General features: G+C 35.8%; 1 protein-coding gene and 1 long non-coding RNA gene across 4 annotated transcripts in view; one reads left to right on the top strand and one right to left on the bottom strand.

Annotated features, from left to right (window-relative positions):
• The window catches only part of LOC116849566 (octopamine receptor beta-3R-like), a 163,532-nt gene that overhangs the window by 64,707 nt on the left and 79,116 nt on the right, over positions 1-19,709 (bottom strand). The window lies entirely within an intron of this gene.
• Positions 5,832-8,465, top strand: LOC116849572. The gene is made up of 2 exons (XR_004379161.1): positions 5,832-6,116; positions 8,111-8,465. It is a non-coding gene; the product is annotated as an uncharacterized LOC116849572 (long non-coding RNA).

Here is a 19,709-nt window from a genome sequence, read left to right as displayed (position 1 = left end):
TTTTACTTGTTTCAAATATTTCTTAAGTTTATATGTCCGTAAATCTATCATAAGCATAACAATTCGAACATTTGTTCGAAATACATTCTGCATCCCACTTTATGCTTTCCCATTTGAAACAAGAATATTAAATTAAAATAAAAATTTGATTTGCTCGCTATATAGAGTCGAACCAATGTTTTCTTGGATAGTGTTTAAACACGCGAGGAATTAATTAACGAGTCGTTGATGGCGAGCTTCCCTCTCTCTTTCTCTCCCGTCGATACGTATTTGACAGATTTGTTAGAAAATCGCAAGCCTCTTGTATTATCGGGGAACAATATTTTGAATTTTTAGGAAAAAAGGGAAAGGACGACAAGAGATTCGTGTGGGATAGGTCGGTTCGGCGAGGCATGTAATAATGACGGACGGCCTTCGCGCGAAAGCACCGAGGCCGCACGTGTGTTCTTTCGCGATTTTAACCTTTCTCTCTTTCTCTCTCTCTCTCTTGCTCTCCTCTTCCTTCTCTTTCGCTGCCTCGAAATCGCCTCTCCGAGGAGGGTATCGTTTCTTCGAGGGCGCGCGCCGCTCGAAACGCCGCGATCACGCGAAAATCAAGCGTCGACTGCACGCGACGACCAAACGTGCAAGTTTCGCGCACTTCTTCAAGGTCCTGCCGACGGGAGAACAGCGCGAAAAAGAACCCACCGCGAAAGGAAATCCGATCAGAAAGCGAGTCTGCCGCTAATAAGTTCGCGCAAACCTAATCGATATATCGGGTTGCGTTATAAATAATCTCGAATGTCGCAGGAAAAATTATTATTATCTGTACGGAATATTTCTCCCAGTGAAGAAAGATAATACAATTAGTTTTGTAAAGAACAAATTAATATCAAATACTAAATATTACATAAGTAATATCACATAAATGTAAGTAGAAAGGAGCAAAAAATAAACTTTTACTCCTCCTTTTTCTTCTCCTCTTTATTCCACCTTCGTTTCAAAATTTTATGCCATTGTAAATTTAAACTGCAAACAATTTTCTAGTAAATTTAACAGATTTAACGTGTTTCAACTTCCACTGTAATTCTTGTGTTAATTTAACACAATGCAAGTATGTGAACGAATAACACAAATAATGTGTCGAAAGTTAACAACAAAGATGCAACAGTCAGGCACTACTGCGTTATCTTAACACTTAGTAATAGTAAATATTAACTCAACAAAAAGAATAATTAGAATAATACAACGACAGTATGTTAAATTGACACACGAGTATGTTAAAAATTTACATAAGAACTTCTATGCGAATCGATTTCAATGCGAATACAAAACATTTTTTACCGTGTACGAAGCAATGTACACGCCAAAAATGGCGAAAAATCGTAGATCAAAGCGCCACGTGTATTGTTTCGCGAAACAACCTGAAAATACAATTGTTTCCTTCTGTCGGGAAAATTCGAAATTATTCATTGCACAACCCAACATTTACGCACGACCGTTTTCATTAAGATCGCAATATATCGTGCAAATATAACTTCACCGGCATAATTAACTTCTGCTGACGTCGCATTCATATAATCACACATTATTTACCGCGCCATGCATAAAAATCATGGTTATTATTATTATTATCGTAATTAAAATAATTAAATACATCCACGCAAGAGCAGGCGTGATTGCTCATAACTTCACCCTGCCGATAAATTCCTCGTTCCTTTCACGCAAATCATTCTCGTTGTTTGTCGTTCGCGTTGCGTGTCACACCGCTAAATCCAGGCTTCGATCGGTACGAGGAGGAGGAGAATCGGCTCGACTCGGCTCCTCGTCGTCGTCGCGAGACGGATCCATGAAAAAAGCGCGAGTTTCACGTCCGCGTAAATAAGAAGTTCCGATCCAATTTTGACGATCGCGTGAAAGACGAAAAGTTTTTCCCCGTATCTACACGCGCCCACGAGAGAGTAGGCAGGTGATTGGAGGGGAAAGAACTCTTACGCGAAATTATATATATACAGGGTGTCCCAGGACGACCTTCAAAGCTCTCGTGGAGGCACAGTAGGTCAAACTAAACAGAAAATCCTTTACCCTTTTCTTGATAACTTATAGATAACTTATAGATAACTTCTTGATAACTTATAGGTTTTTAGTTATTAATTAGATAACATTATTATATTATCGTGAGCGACAATTTTCTCTAATTAATAATTAAAAGTCTATAAAGTTTCTTAGGAATATTTCTTAGGAAAACGGAAAATAGAGCTTTTTTGTTCAGTTTGAATCAAAATACAAGCACACGATGGCAGACGTCACACTACAGCTCATCTACCATATCTCGCGTGATTACTCACAAATTTTCTTTAATTAATATTCGATTATTGTGAATATCACAAAACGGTACTTTTATTTTTATCTCAATCTGTACTCTGCCTCCACGAGAGTTTCGAAGGTTGTTCTAGCCTTGCATGTATGCGTGTGTGTACGCTAAAACGTCCACCACCGGATATTTAGTCGATACACATCCAGGTTAAGTCCCAGTCTCACCCTCTAGGCCCGGAATGTTCAGGGAACGAGCCGGGTTACGATATCGCTCTCGCCGTTGTCAAAAATTGGAACGGTCTTTCCTGCGGCGAACTCTAATCGAACGCCATCATCTCCGATCTCGTGTCTTATTTTTCCCTCTTTTCTTTTTTGTTTTTTTATCTCTCAACTTTCTCGATAATTAAAATGTCGTGGATATCGAAGCATAATAAAATCTCGGTGTCTGAGAGGGAGGGAGAGTCGCAAGATGAAAATGTCAAAATCGAGACGTAATTGAAATGAAATTATTGTTGAATGTCAGTGATTTATTGAGAAATATATAATGACGGATTCGTATTCGCGGATTGCCATTCACGTGCTTGGGTCATTGTTAAATAAGTACGATTTTTTTAATGACGAATTTCACGAAGCTTTGATTGCTCGTTCATTGCGAATCAAAGCATCGACGTATTTAGTTTTCAAAGAGCTGAAGACCATCAAATTCAACTCGCATCTTTAGAGAGATGAAACGCGGTGCGTCTGTAAATTCTGTTTGGTCCTTTTCTCAAGGCTCAATATTTGAAATATACTATTGGAAAATCATTATTGCATTGAAAAAGAAATACTTGAAAATTTATTTGTGGAATAAAAGTTTATTTCGCAAAAAAAAAGAACTTTTTATTTCGTAGAAATATTCATTTCACAGAGTTATAAAGGATAAAAAAAAGTTTATTTTTCGCGGAAATAAACTTTGTCGTAGAAGTAAATTTTATTTTACAGAAGTAAATTTTACGTCCCTCACAAATGAATTTTCGGGAATTTCTTTCTCAGCGCACTGAGAAAAAATATTTGACAATTTATTTGAAGGATATAAAGTTCGTTTCTATGAGACAAAAATACTTCCAGGAAAATAAGATTTGTTTCTGTGAAGTAAACTTTATATTCCACAAATAAATTTTCAAATATTTTTGTCTCAGTGTGTGTGATTGAAAAATTCCAGAGGGCTTAGTAAGTGCAAAGACTATCATGTCGGTTGTGTACATGTGTTTAATAATTTAGCCGCATATTAATTCTATGGCACTTCACCTACACTCGTCTTTGAATCGTAAAGCTATTCACAGACAACTCTACTCACTACTCGTTCATTATGATCATCTAATTGTTAGGCGTGCGGCGCGTAATGAGTACATATGTTCCAATTGGCCGCATTTCGCGGCGTTTCGACATGTGATTTGTATTTCCCGATTTTGTCTGTGTCCTATTTGGCTGTGAGGATGCATACTAAACTCCCTGATTATATTTTAATGGAATTATGCGCGCTCCGACTCTCGCGGAAAACCTCGAAATTGGCGAAACGCGAGATCATCCCGCGCGAGGGAATTCAAGCCGACTTCGTTGCTTGATGTGGGCGGATGGTCGGTTGCAAAACACACTCGTGACTGCGAATTAACACTACTGAAATGATTCAGCGTCTCCTTCCGCGGTTTTCTAAATGTCGCAATTTCCCCACCGAAATGACGCGCTTTTTCTTTTTATTTTTTTTTTCTTGGAACGGGAAGCAAGAGCACAATACTCGGAATAATAAAAGTGCATATCTATCGCGGAAAAGCATATTTTTTATCGCCTAGTGGAAAAAGAAGAGAGGATCGCATAAAACTCGTGATCGTGACGCATGATTTCCGTGCGTAAAATTGCGCCGTGATAAAAATTCCAATTGGCTACAACGGCTATAACGTTTCATTGTTTGCAAGTACGGCAAGACCGTGCGACAATTTACCAATCTCTCTAAGAAAATAATACAATTTTGAACAATCACTTCAGATAAAGGAGAGAAAAATGTTAGAAAATGTAGCGACGTATTATTTTTTACAACTGAAAAAATGTCAATGAATCACACGGTTCTCTTTGGACGTAATGGTTTAAATATATCGTTTCTCGCGCTAAGAAAAGAATACTTGAACATTTATCTATGGGACATAAAGTTTATTTCCACGAAATAAAATCTAACACTCTGTGCAAATAAGCTTTATATGTATATCTCTCTCTCGCAAATAAATTTTCAATTATTCTTTCCTCATAAGCATTTTTAATAAGCTCTTTTCATAAGTCCTTTTTTAACTCGGGAATGGGCGCGTTAAAATAACCAACGTTAGTGGGCGTGTATTGGTCATTTCGACCGAAATATATTTAAGCACATACATGTGTAATAATTAATAAATTACCAATCAAATTATTAAAAGAAACATAATAATTAAAGGAAATAATTTTATTATATCTCACTATTCCTTCTTTTTCTCATCTTTTTTTCTCTTTACCATTTCTATATCTAATATGTTTAGGAAACATATTAAACTTATTATACATATGTGAATAAAACATCATATTTTTATTTTAACTGCATTAGTAAAAAATGACATTCTTTTAGTTAAATAAAATAAAATAGGAATTTTTTGTTTCTCTCGTTTTACTTTGATTAACTTAAACATTGTATTAATAAACTTAAAAATTTATTTGATAAATTTAGTAATAGAGAATAAATCTTCTTGATTTAATGGCAATATTAAAATTATCACATTATGTATTGTTTCAATAATTCAAGTATTAATTTTAATAATATCGCTGAATCAAGAATATATATTCCAATTACGCGTGCTGTTGAAAATTTTATTAATTTAACAAAAAAAGAGAGAACCGTCCGTCCAAATACGACGTCGGAAAGACAATAGACGTTCGGCGGCACATCGAGTGACGCTGACGCGGCAGAGATAAAAGACTAACATTAGTAGGCGCGCTATGGTCTTTTAGACCGACTGCTAAATTTTACATAAAAATAAGCGCGCTGCGCCGTCCACTTCTCCATGCTATACGAGAAAACATCAAAGAAAATTTACGTAAAAGCGAAAATACGATAATGTCAATAGATCAGATGATATAAGTAGAAAACGAAAAAGTACGGGGAAATGACCGATACGCGCCCACTCCCGGGTTAATGAGCATCTGTTCTAGAAATAACGTATTGATAAACACGTTAGTAATTGTCAATAACACATTTCATTGTCGTGTATAATAATATATTAAAATATTAAAATCATTTAAATCAATTCAATCATTTAAACCAAATTAATTAAAATCATTTTATCGTGAAAGAGTTAATCGCAGTTCGCGCCAAGTCAGCCGAATTCGAGTCGGGCTTCGCGACGCCGCGGCAATAAAAGCGTATCAGCTTCCCCGTTTAACTGCCCCGTGCGATTTCTTATCTACGTGACGCGTGACAATGGCGTTTTTTATCGAGCGCAAATGGCCGGTCGCGGCGGGTATAAAGAGACGCGCCAGAGCGACGGGCACGTGTCATCATGAAAACCCTCGTCGCTTTGCTCGTAGTGGCCCTCGTAGGGCAGCTCGCTTGGACCTACCCGATGGCTGACCCTGACGCCTGGGCCGACGCCGACCCCTTCGCCTGGGCCGACGCTATGGCTAAAGGCCAACCTGCTGCTCTAGCCAATGCTTTCGCCAAGGCTCTGGCTAATGCCGACGCGGACGCTCTGGCCGACGCTTTCGCAAAGGCCGACGCTTTCGCAAACGCCGACTTTTAGGCGAACGCCGAATTTATTTCGCATTTCGTAAGTCTCCCTTTTTTCTCTTCGCTTCTTCGACTATTGCTGTATTTTTCGTCGCGGCGCGTACGTTTAATCATCTGCAGGGGCTTGCGGAAGTTGTTGGTCGAATTTTTTTATCTGGCTCTTTTATTGACAGTTCGACGGTCGCGCGCGCGACCGGTTATTCGGGATTGATTACAATAAATACAAAGTATCGTTCATATTACAATGTCAGCTCAATTATATAGTATATTATGTAACTTGGATAACAAAGTAACAATTACGTAATATACCATATGATTGAGCTGACATTGTAATGTCGATGATACTTTGTGTTTATCGGGATATTACTAAGCCCAATCAAAGCATTGTTACATTGAAAAGAAAGTTGATAATATTTATCTAGTCTGGATAATAGTTACTAAATATTTTGGTGAAATAGTTTCAACTTAACATATAAGTGAATATAATCAAATAAAGTTCCTTAGAATAATATACTAGGGTTTAAAAAATTCTCCAGTTATTTTATGGAACTTTCAAAATCCGCTTGCGCTACAATTTACTTTGGACCTTTGGCAATTAAGAAAAAAATCAGGAAAGAACATTCAATTAAAATCATAAGAAAATAACTTATTTTAAAAAATCGGCGTTTTGGCCACATTAAAAATATATGAAGGTAATATGGCCATTTTTTCTTTTCTTTAAAATTGAATTTTTCAACCATTAATCATAATTAATGCTATTTGTAATGGAAGTAATAAAAGAGTAACAAAAGAAGTAATATTTATTTTAAAAAACACGTTATAAAAAAAATACTGTGTAAGACAGATTTTTTTGTATCTATTTACCACGCTTCTCTTTTGGAGAATCAGGATTCATATTTAAAAGTAGAAAAGTAAAAATATTTTGATAATATGCTCAATCATATATAACATTACAAGTTAGGGCACTTATAGATTGGTAATATGGCCAAGAGTGTCATTAGCAACACGTGTCATTTTATAAAAATGTTCTTAATATTACATTACTGGTTAAAGTAAACTAAATTTCGATATCGTTATTAAAATCAGCATAGAGAACTGCATATTAAGCAATTATTCAACTAATATTATAAATTAATAAACATGAGAACAATAACAATCTCACCGCAGCGCAGTACGAAGCGTTTGTCGTCAAACACATAGACTCCACCGAATGAGAGCTGCACGCGATATTTCAGAACGGCAATTGTGTCAGGTGTTCTAGTAACATGTAAAGAAGAACATTGATTTGAATTTTTCCGTGCAAATTACGTCTTTTACAGTTAATTGGCCATATTAAAAACCTGGCCATATTACTCTCAGGGACCTTAATTTGTTAAGTATCGGTAAATAATCTTAGCAAAGTTTGATGTTTGTTATTTGCTTGGTAACTATTATGTGGCACGTATCAGCAAGCAATTTGTTAAATGAAACCATACTGTTTAGTAATACTTTCCACTAGATTAGACTGACGCATTTATTAAATGCATTAACTATTATCAGACTTTTTTCAGTGTATCAGTTCGATCGCTGTCGATCGTTGTGTATTTAGTCATTGTTATTTACCGCCACCTTTCGGACAATTGCCTTACTCCGCGTCTCAAACGTGAATCATCGACGATCCGATCGAACTTTCGCGAGCCCTTGATAATTGAAAATGACTCTGTGATATTTTAACGGATTAAGCGCGCCCGCGAAATGTCGAGTCACGTAGCGAAGCGCGAAATGCTCGAATTGGAGCCGACGTTCATTGGCGTCTGTTGTAATTAATTCAAATGGTTAATGAATTAATTTTGACTAATCGGCAAACGCGTAGCTGTGCAATTATCTCGAGTTCGCTTGTCGGAGCCGAGTCGGGAAACGAGTCGACGACGTAGCGCTTCGATCGCGGACGGAATTAGCTTCATTGTGTTGTCGTGCGACGAAATTACTCATTCGGTTTGATTTAATTCTGTGGCGAGGTGTTTGTGTATGTGTCCCTGTCTCTCTGTCTTCCAGTTAGCACTAGTCGCCGTTCGCACATCACGCCATTATTAACGATTAAAACTCGAGAAGGAAGACCACCGTATCTCCACGACTGGACGATTCCACGTGATGTAATTGATTGTGTCCACGCGGGAGTGTACAAAAATAAATAATGAAACACAAAATGAAACAAAAGTGCAATAAAGAAAAATCGCGAGCGTTGAAATTGAAATGTCGCACAGTAATATATCGTTATAAAAAAAAATTTTTTCCAATTAAGTTCTAATGTAATGTTAACAACTTCATGTGCATGTTATTACTGCCATTTTTGTATTGGGACAACCAAATAAGGAGCTAGAAATAATTATAATTTTAGTTGAATCGAAAATATTTTTTCTCTCAGTGCAGGATTAGTGTGAAACCAAAATTTCAACTTGGAACATATCCAAGCACAAATATGCAGAATAAACGTTAAACGAATAAATACAAAAAAGTAACGAGAGAGAGAGAGAGAGAGAGAGAGAGAGAGAGAGAGAGAGAAAGAAGCGTAGGAACAACTAGATATAAAATAAGCCGATATTGACGGTGTCACGACGTATAGGAATTTCCATACAAACGCGCGAAATGCGAGACGGTTCTCTGTCGAGAATTATCTCTTTCAACCCTTCGCACGTCGGTGTCACGTATTCCAGACGTTGTGCTTTCGCGAGCCGTACGTGCGCGTTTTCGATCAGAGACCTGATGTGACCTTACTTTGTGATAACGAGACTCCTTAAAAAGCAGTTTGCAAAGTACGTGTAAATCGTATTCCAATGTACTTCTTTATGCCCTTTCCGAGCGTGAATTTAAATAAATAAGCATGTTCCACGTGGAAAGAGTAAAAATGACGTAAATGAGGTTACTCAATGTGTTTAATCGAGTAATCTGAACTTTACGTTTTCGAAGGAAAGAGAGAGAGAGAGAGAAAGAATGGGAGATAGAGGCGACGAAATCATCGCGCGCTAAAACGGTGGATTTTCGCCGACAATGTCGAAACGACAAATTGCCATGCAAGCGTGAATAGTACGAATGATGATGAATACGACGCAGGTAGACAGAGTTATTTGCGTCTGCTGTCAAAATGAACGTGATTTATTCCGACAATACAGCCGCGGCAGTGCGCAGCGCCGTGAAACTTTCAGAGAGACCTCGGGGATAGTTTTTTACTAATTTTAACGGCATCGCGTGATAACCAATCGACGGCCATAAATCAATACCTCTCGCATTAATTAAACGGGCTGTAGATTCTCGTTACCGTTCTGCCACGCAGCTAAAACGCGCATTTTTGGCTCCCTCCCGTTTTCGGGTAAACACGTGAACGCGTGTGGAGTGTCTTTAGCAACTCGCAGCGCACACACACACACACACACACACACACACTCACTCAGAATAATCGTGCGACTGCGGGAACTTTCGAAATGACGTGTGTCGCTGAAAATCACCGTGCCGGAAGCAGTCGCTGTCCAGATTCTCCCTTTGTAATATGTAGTTGAGACGTGATTTTAACCCGCGGCGTCATTTGGATGAAACTTCCTCAAAATGTTCATGAGAGGAACAGACATCTTGAAGGGATAATTTTGGTGAGAACTTTTTTACTCCGCGTTGTTTCACAGGTTGAGTTTACACATAAAAAATAAAAATGTGCGATCGCAATTGAGAAGTTCGACTTTTTACTCGAATTTTTTCTTAAAGGACTATTCCCTATTAATGAATAAGTAAATTCGATCTTATCGAACTTGTATATATTGTTACTGAACTGTATATCGTATATAAATCACAGGTTTTTAAGCGAAAAATAGAAATATTAATGTATTTCTAATTTCTAGTGACTTTTGCAGTGATTATATACACCCTTAAATCCACAATTAATCTGTCATTAATTAATAATTCTTAGATTCCCAATATTAATAATCACATATTAATGAAAATATTAATAATGAAAATTAATAAGCTGATTAATAAAATATTAATAATCCATGCAAGCTATAACGCAGGTTGATTGCTGCAAATAAATAATTAACTATGTTATTATTTATGCCATTTTAATATATCAGTTAGTTATAACTATTCTCCACTCTGATGTATTTATCTTTCATCTGCAAAATAACAGGAGGAGAAATAGAGAAAAAGAGGGAAGGGGGGAACTTGTAAGACAAATTCTTATAGAGGGAAACTTCGGTTTCGGCGCGTGAAGATTGAAACGTCGGCGATTATCTCGTCGCGTCGTCGGCGGTTTCGCACGCGAGAGGCTCTGGGGTTCCTCGCGTCACGATTTTTCGAGCAAAAATTGGCATCGAGACGTCGCGCAACGCCGATAAAGGGGTACTCCATTATCTGCCGGGTACTCTTGGTCGCTCGCGAGCTGTACAAAGCGGCCCGGTATCTCTGGCACACGTCGGCTTTGTGGCTCGAGATCACGCGACGCGCGTTTTCCAGCCGTCGCATTCGGCAGCGGCGGACGATGGTGACAGTTATGTGGCGGCGAGATTGTTTCTCGACCGTCCCGTTCCTTTAAATAGATCGCGAACAAATCGATCCTCTTCCCGAGAGTGTCCGCTCTTCACCTGCGCGACGATAGCATCGCGATGAACGGTATTATGCGGACCTCCGGCGACGGTCGTCCGAGGATGAATTGTTACCCTCGCATTTATTACCACATTGTCGTATTTATTCATACCTCTGTCCGCTCTTTCGCATTTTTTATATATGCTTTTTAACTTTTTTTTTCTTACTTCGCTCACTTAATTCACTTCGGCTTTTAAGGTTTGCCTTTGCATTTATTCACACTCTGAGGGAGAAAAAATATCTAAGGAGTAAGTAATATTTATTCAATGTGAGTATAAAAATATAAATATATTAATAATATATTTATATTGTTATACCTACATTGAATATATATTAATAATTATATAATAAATGGAATATTTTCTAAGTGAGAAAATATACATTTTCTCAAAACTTTAGCTTTTCGTGAATAAAGCATAATTGTTTCTTCTGTTTAAATCATAGAACATAGATTTAAGAGTAAATATGTTAATATCCATACCAAATAAATATTTTCTTATTTTTTAGACCAAATTTATATATTATTATTTATATATATTTATATATTATTTAGATGATATATTTTTTAGATTATAAATATATACTTTTTTATTTTTTCTCTGAAAGTCCGTAATAGTAGACCAATTAAATATGCATTCACTACCATTGTCGACAATCGTGCAAATCACGTTCAACGATGTTACATGACAAACTGACGTTCTATCGTTATTATAAATAATTGACACGTGTTACGCATGTCATTGTCTATCTGCGAGGTTCCCCTGGATTTCCTGTGCGCCTCGGTCTCCGAGGTAATTTATTAATGCGAGGTATTAATTCGCGTCGTTCGCAAATACAATGCTAAAAAAATAGAAGAAAGGGGAAAACTGCGAAAGTACAAAAAAGTAGTGTGCGACCTTAATTGCAGTTTAACAGACGACATGGTGATTATCGCGTAATAATGAGACGAAGAGAAATTAATTTACGGGTGCGTCCGAAAAGAAACGTGTCCGGGAACAATTACGGGATGAACGGGGAGACAAAAGAAGAGGCTCACAATGGAACAATAATTGTCTTTCCGAATGGTGACGATCAAAAGGAAATCACGGCGATAAATAACGATGCACGATAAATAACGAGTGCGTTCTTCGACGATTACTTCGTCGTGAATAAAAATTCAACGCGAAAAAGAGTGATAAGTAAGTCTTGCCGCAATTTGCAGCTCTCATATTGTGTAACAAATAATGATAATGCTAACAATACTATATCAAAATAAATAGAGAAATTACATATTATTATTATATATTAATAAATATTTTAAGAGTCTAAACACGGATCTTGATTAGAAATAATTAAAATATCATATAAACCCATTATATATATACATACAAAAAAATGTTATTAAATATAATTTATATATATATATATATATATATATATATATATATATGTATGTATATTATACGTTATTATTGTACAATGTCGTAGGCATTAAAATTTAAAGCGTATTCCCATACGAGTTTAAAAATAATGAAATATTTATAGATTAAATCCATATTTATTTATATCCCACGATCAATGTTTGATATTTTTTTGTTTCGTTATTTTTTCAGAAGCAAAGAACAAACCTTGTTTTATAGGGAAAGGTTGAGGTAATCAAATATTCACAGGTTAAATTTTGACTATATTCATTTACATCCCACACGATCGATGTTCGACATTTTCTGCTTGTCATTTTTTTCAGAAACAAAAAGCAAATCGGATTATACAGCGTTAAAATATAATCCGCGAATTTTTCGACGATATTCCTATAAATACCACTCATCGGTGAATTCGGTCGCGCACGCATTGCATTATTCGCGGATATTTTGCGAACGAATAAACACTCGACTCGATGCGTAAATCGAGCGGCGACAAGCACTCGCCCGACTTTTCCGGCCACGCGGACCATAAATGATAAAACGAATCTTTATGTGCGATATAAAAGCACTGCGGACCCCGTCCTTTACACATATAATTTCCTTCACTCTTTTATTTCATTTTTTTTAAATTTAGTTAATGTGTTACTATATGTAATTTATATTTATTTATTTACGGATGTTAATTTTATTGAAAAATATTGTTTTCGCGCCATATTATGATACGTACAATGTAAAGGGTATTTGCAATCAGATTAGAAGTGATGTAGTAGACAAGGCAAATGGCTCAAGAAGCAGAAAGTTCCAAAGTTTAATCCAATCTTTGGCAAGCAAGTTTTTTAAATATGATATCATTTGAATCAATAAAGGGGCGTATAATTAAAACAATTTTTAAGTAAAATTATTGGAAATACTTTAGAAGCACTTTAAAAACAATGCGCAAGCAAAAAAATAGAGAAAAATACAATATTTTTTTACTGTGAAAATAACGTTTCTCTGTGTTACATTTAGCACTATAAATGTCCATTTTATATAAAATTTGCTTCAAAATAGCGATATTCATATTTTAGTGATAATTCTTGATACAATATTTGTGTTATTTTTTAATCCAAATATTATGTTTTTTAACACATTCACCTTTATATATTCATTTTTTATTATCTTTAAACATTTTTTTTTATTTCGAATTACGTGAAGTGCATATGTTTACACAAATACACCAAATCTATATCAACAATATATTTCAGAACATAATACAAATCATACGACATTCAAAACGACAAATAAAGAAACGACAATAGACATATTTATGAAAACATGTTTGTTCCAATTATTTAACTTTTGATTTCGTCGAAATTTAAAATTATCACAAAATTCCGTTGAATTTAAATTTGAAAATTATTGCAGAAAATTCAAATCCTTTAGAATTTAAAAAATTACAAAATTAATTATTAAAATTGAAAAATGATAAATTACAATTTAAAAAATGATAAAATTAAAACCTTAATTACTACAAAATAATTAATGTATTGTTCATTGGAATTAAGAATTAAGAAATAAAAATTATAAATTAAAAGTCAAGTAAATTACAGTTAAGAGAATAAAAAATTAAATATTAAAATTAAAATCTTAATTCCTAATTTTTAAATTCTTAATTTTCAGTTTTTATTTCTTAATTCTTAATTTCAATAAACAATGCAGTAATTATGTAACTTATACAATTGCAGATATTAAAAAATACTTTGTATTTATGTTGAAATCGATCCATGTAGAAATTTTTATGTTAAATTTTTATTCGTGTGTTAATTTAACATGTCATTGTATTATTTCGACTATTTTTCGTTGAATTCATATTTACTATTTATAATGTTAAGATAATACAATACGTTGAGTTCATATTCACGTGTTACATTTTTGTATTAATTTCCGATATATTATTTTTGTGTTGTTCGCCTATTATTTGCTTTGTTAAATTAACACAAAAATTAGAGTGAGAGATTAGGACGTATGAAACGTGTCAAACTTGACACAAAATATTTTATAGTGCAAATGAAATATTGCGATAAGCAGATATTAAGTAATGACTCATAGATAAATGGACAAATGAGACAACAAGTTTCATTTGTAATCTTATTATTACTTTCCGTTAGTAATTTCCGTAAAATTTGAAGATTGAAAACAGGAGACACGGGAGGACTCGCAAGACTCGTCCAACTTCCGTGCATCTCGTGTCCTCTAATCCGTCCCGGAGTCAACTTCTGATCGTTATCGTGTTCAAACGCTCAACAATAGCGCGCGAAAACGCGACGTTAATTAATGATTACGTTAACCGACGATTGATCACAGAGCACGATCGTGAGCGACATTTTCGAAATGCAATCGTCCAAATAATTAGGTTGACAATTAGACCATTATTAGACATTTGACAATATTCGAGACCATCTCGAAGATCCGGAATATTTCGAAACCGTTACTGTGATCATAATTTCTCAGTCACCGGATGTGTTCGTCGTTGACTGGCGGACAGCAACGATTGGGGATTGGCAAGGGGGGACACACACACACACACTAATTATTTCGACACCTTCACGCGTCGCATGTACTAGATATTGTCTCGAGCCGATGAGCGACGCTCATACTATGACGCGGAGTACACGCATCAATATGTTGCCTAAAATTCCCGTCGGAGAATTAGAACATTCCGCTCTTCTGAGATATTTGATCGGGTTCCCGTCGACATCGCCTCGAGAGCAGCAGCAAGAGCGAGATGCTGGGGCGGGAAGTCTGGAAGCGAGCAGCGATATATTCCCAGGTGTGTGAAATTTTTTACCACAGAGAACGTTACCGATTTTATTATAAAATTATTCGTGTGGCGAAGACACCGAGAGTAAGGAGAATTTTTGTATTAATTTCCGGTATATTATTTTTGTGTTGTTTGCTTATATATTTGCCTTGTGTTAAATTAACACAAAAATTAGAGTGAATAGATTTGGACATATAAAACGTGTTAAACTTGACACGAAATATTTTATAGTACAAATGAAATATTGCGATAAGCGGATATTAAGTAATGACTCATAGGTCTGTTCGGGATCTGCGTTCAATAGTCCGTTATTTGATAATAATTATAATTTCGCAATCTTCTGACTATTACTTGTGACATTTATTTCGTACAACGGAAAATGTCGATCCAAACCGCTGAATAACAACCCGTGAACACTGTAAATCCGAGTGTGTTCTTAATCACATAAGCGTGTAAGTGGCTGAAATTTTTCTCACGAGTCTCTTGCGGTTTTAAATCATGTTATTCAACACGTTTATGATATATAAATTAGAATTATACGTTTGAGCGTGTTAAATGACGCGAATTAAGACGATAAGAAACACATAAAAAGAGATTCAGCAAATTACACACTTATGCGTTTAAAAATAATACTCGGGTTTACAGCGAATCTCTAAGCCGTATTTATGTATCAAGCTGCGATATATATTTTTAAATGCGTGAGATCATTTGCTACATTGAATGTCTTCAATTATATTATAAAATTATTTGTGTGACAAAATTGCCGAGATTTCGAAATTTAGAATTTTCTTTTTTTTTAGAATTTTTGTTCGAGTTGATATTTGAAATTTATTCTGAGATCCGCGTTCATAATCCGGGTTACGTGATTATGACTTCGTGATCCCCTCTGATCGTTCTTCAATTTGTAACATCTAATTCATGCAACAGAAAATGTTGATCCAAACCGTTGAATAACAATCCGCGAATATGATTCTATAATTAATTGCGCGTTTTGAAATAAAAATGGAATAATTTTCGACTGCAGCTATCGGCCTAAGTGTCACAGCTACTGAGATTTATTTCTCTAATAACGCTCCTTGAGACACAAGTTTCATACTTGAATCTTCGAACATTTCGTCTTGTATCTTCTTGTTATTGTCTACTTTGACCTTGCTATTGTGCCGAGCCTAAATTTAAATTTTTATTATTATATACGACTGTTATCATTGCCTCTCTATCTTTTCTCGCTGTGTATACAAATCCTAATGGAACTTTCGACGCAAATAAAAAGAAGAATAATAAAAAGAAACGAGAGAAAGAGTTTTTTATGTTGCTTGTATTACATAAACGTACAATAACTTTACATGCAGTGCGAGTGGTCTAACGTTAGATTTTAAAATATCTCTGATGTTTCTTATGTGTAGAGAGAAATGTGTAAGGAATAATTGTATGATTGAAAGAGATAAATATCGTCAGCTCTAATCAGCTCTAATCCTTTCGATCATACAATTTATTCTTTGCGCATTTCCTTCTATTATAAATAAGTGTCGCGGGCTGAGGAAATTGCCATTAATTATTCGCAAATGCGCAAATTATCTCGCTGAATAACGAAGCGCAATAAATCGCCGGGAAGCTGTGATATTTAAGTGGACACACCGCAAACACGCATGTTACCACCGATATGGATAGCGTTAACGTTACGGCTTATAATATTAATTGCACGATTATAATTACACGTTTGTCTTATTAATTCGTAAACGCTCGCGCGCATATCATCTGACAGGAATGACTGCCGGCGTCAATATTGACGTCGCGCCGCGACCGAGTGGGAACGCTTTCGAGTTTGATCCACTTGACAATATCCACTAAACAGAATCCCGGACAGAGCCGGTTCACAGTCGGATATTGTTTGATTAATTCGCCGAAACGCGCGCGTAATTACGACCATCGATAGCGGTATCGAGTTGCGGAGACTCGTATTAATCGACGCGCGTCTGTCAATTTCGCGAGCACGTTGATTAAAAGATCGCCGTCGGCACGAGAGTAAGACGGACAGAGATGGATAGGCGGAGAGGACGAGAAGCAGATGCGGACATTTATTTTTCATTCTCTCGTTTAGACTCGCTCTTTATTTATTTCTCATAATTACACAAAGGCAGATAACAAAAATACGCTTTGTGAATGAACGGTAACCCGCGAAATTGAAATAACGTAGAGCGGGATTTTATATTTGTGAGACAATGAATTCGTAATATTACTTAATCAGCTTTAATTAAAGAATCAGATCTGCTCAGTTTAATCAAGCGCAATTTCTCATATACTGGGAGAAAAAATATCTAAAAGATAAAACCGTAAATATTTATTTGTGATGATATTAAAATATCATATTTACTTATATTTAAATTCTTTTATTTAAATATAATTGCTTTTGTGAAGAGTTAAGGTTTTCTCAAAATTTCGAGAAGATGTATATTTTCTTATTCGAAAAATATTTTATATCAATATAAGAAAGTAAATATATGTTATTATATATAAATATTTTTTATATCTAGATATTATACATAAATATTTTTATATCTTAATTATTTTTTATATCTTAATTATTTTTATATCTAGTTATTATACATAAATATTTTTTATATCTAGATATTTTTTCTCTCAGTAAGAAACATAACATGTTGATAAAGTTTCCAAGTATAGCGTCCCATGAATTTCAAATAAGGAGAGAATTACCCCTTGTCCACAACCTTACTTTAATCGTAATAAATTGAATATTATTTTAAAAATAATCAACTGTGGTTGGTTAATTTCTTACGGCTTAAGAATTAAAGCAAGGTTGTGGACAAGGAGCTACACACTTCTCGAGCATTAATTTCTACGAGAAATCGATTGTGCAGCCTGGCCTTAAGTTCGGCTTCCGTTCGGATTAAGCAAGTTCACCCTAACCATCCGTAATACGCGAAATCCAGAAATCCACCTGCGACTTCGCGCGCGCGCGCCGCATAATACGGGGAGCGTTTGAGGAGATATCCCGCAGCTGTCCATTATGGAATAATGCGAGCTATCCGAGTGTACCCACGGACCGTTGAGCTCGAACAATCCCGCGTGTCCGGTCTCGAGCCACTCGCGAGCTGTCGGATCGCCCGAAAATTCCGCGCGCCCGCGGCTGGGGACTCACCGTCATTCCTGTATACCGCGATTCAGCATCTCCCCTGAAGTAAATCCTGCAGCGTACTTGATATCACCCCCACCTTCTCCCTTGTAATACAGTCGATAATACACGGCAGTCAACCGTATGCCGTGCGCTCCCGTCCTAATTTGCGTTATGACATCATTTCATCGAGTTAATTACCGTCGTTACGGCGGTCGGCAACGGCGCGCATCGCCGCACCGCTTCAAAGCGTAAGCCGCCACCGCAGAGCTCAAATATTAAACCGCGTCCCATGATACTAATCCCCGCCCACCCCCACCGCCCGTCCTTCTTGCCCTTTGGGCTTTTGTGCCGTGAACGACGCGTCGCGTCATTTCTGAGCGAGGCGTACTCTTTTTTTTTTTTTTTTCTTCTTTTGCTAGTAATATCCTCCGTCGTGAATGATTAAATACTCAAGCGGCCACGCTGCGGAGCCTGACAGGAGTAAAAATCTGGGGAGTTGTAAAAAGTTGTGGATTAATGGGAGTCTGAATTTTTTGTTACGCATGTCTGTCAACAGTATCTTGGTGCAAAGAAATTAGATTCCATGGCGAATATTAAACACCGTGTCCGTTTCAATTCTGTCCTCTCAAAGAATCATCACTTCAACGGTGATTGTCGACAGGAGTGACCTAAGATCGGTATCAATTCTTTTTGTTTGTCAGGATTATAGTTGTCGATTCACACGGAGTGGATTTTAGAAGAAAACAATATTTCGTAAAATAAAAGTTACGAAAAATTAAATTTATCTTTTTCACTTAAAAATTGCAGCCTGTAAAATAAATAAAAAATGGTTTTGAAACTTGTGGAAAGCCCCCCCTCCCTCCCAAAATTTATTAGGGAAATATATATTTCCTCTGCAAAAGGATCAAAGTGATTATTCTGCAGGACAAAATTGAAATGGATGCAATGATAATATTCGTTATAGAATCAACTTTTTTATAGCAAGTTATTGTTAATGGATAAGATAGCCAAAAAAACCATGCACTAATATACAACTTTTCACAACTACCTAAATTTTACCTATTATTTCCCTATATTTTATCCTATTTTTTAATTGTAATATTATTCGGATTTTCATAAGACATTCGGGGAAAGGAAAGAATATTAAAGAATAAAGGAAAGTAAAGGAAAGAGAAGAAATATCTATTGAAAAAAAAAATAACGAAAAAATAGAAAATTATTTACTCGATAATGGATGCTAATAACATTTTTACACTAATACGAATACTTTTGCATTGAAAGAATATTATTTTCAGGTCAGAAAATATACATTTTCCTAAAATCGTTACTCTTTATGAGAACAATTGTTTATTCTATTTAAACGAAAGGATTTTGACTTAAGAAAATATATTATTATCCCACTGAGTAAAAATTTTTTAATTTTTTAGACATTTCTTTTCTCAGTATATCTGACAGGTAACTAAGTGTCCTGAAAAGAGCACTTCATGATTCCTTTTCCGCTGTTGCTCTTACGATGAATACATAAACGCGAAGCACATGGCCGACATACCTCTGGGCCAACTGGACTCGATTTCCCCTCTCCTAGCTTCCACCCCTTGAGTAGGGAGGCCACGCGCGTTCTTTCCGATTTTTCAATTAAATTTCAACTCGCTCTTCCCATTCCTCTCCGCCGCTCGACCCGCGAAATTTTAATTA

This window comes from Odontomachus brunneus, unplaced genomic scaffold, assembly GCF_010583005.1.
Source record: "Odontomachus brunneus isolate Ranch 3 - 2012 unplaced genomic scaffold, Obru_v1 Obru_scaffold_118, whole genome shotgun sequence".
Lineage (NCBI taxonomy): Eukaryota > Metazoa > Arthropoda > Insecta > Hymenoptera > Formicidae > Odontomachus > Odontomachus brunneus.
Note: the sequence above shows the minus strand (reverse complement) of the source record. Positions and strands in the feature narration are given on the sequence as shown.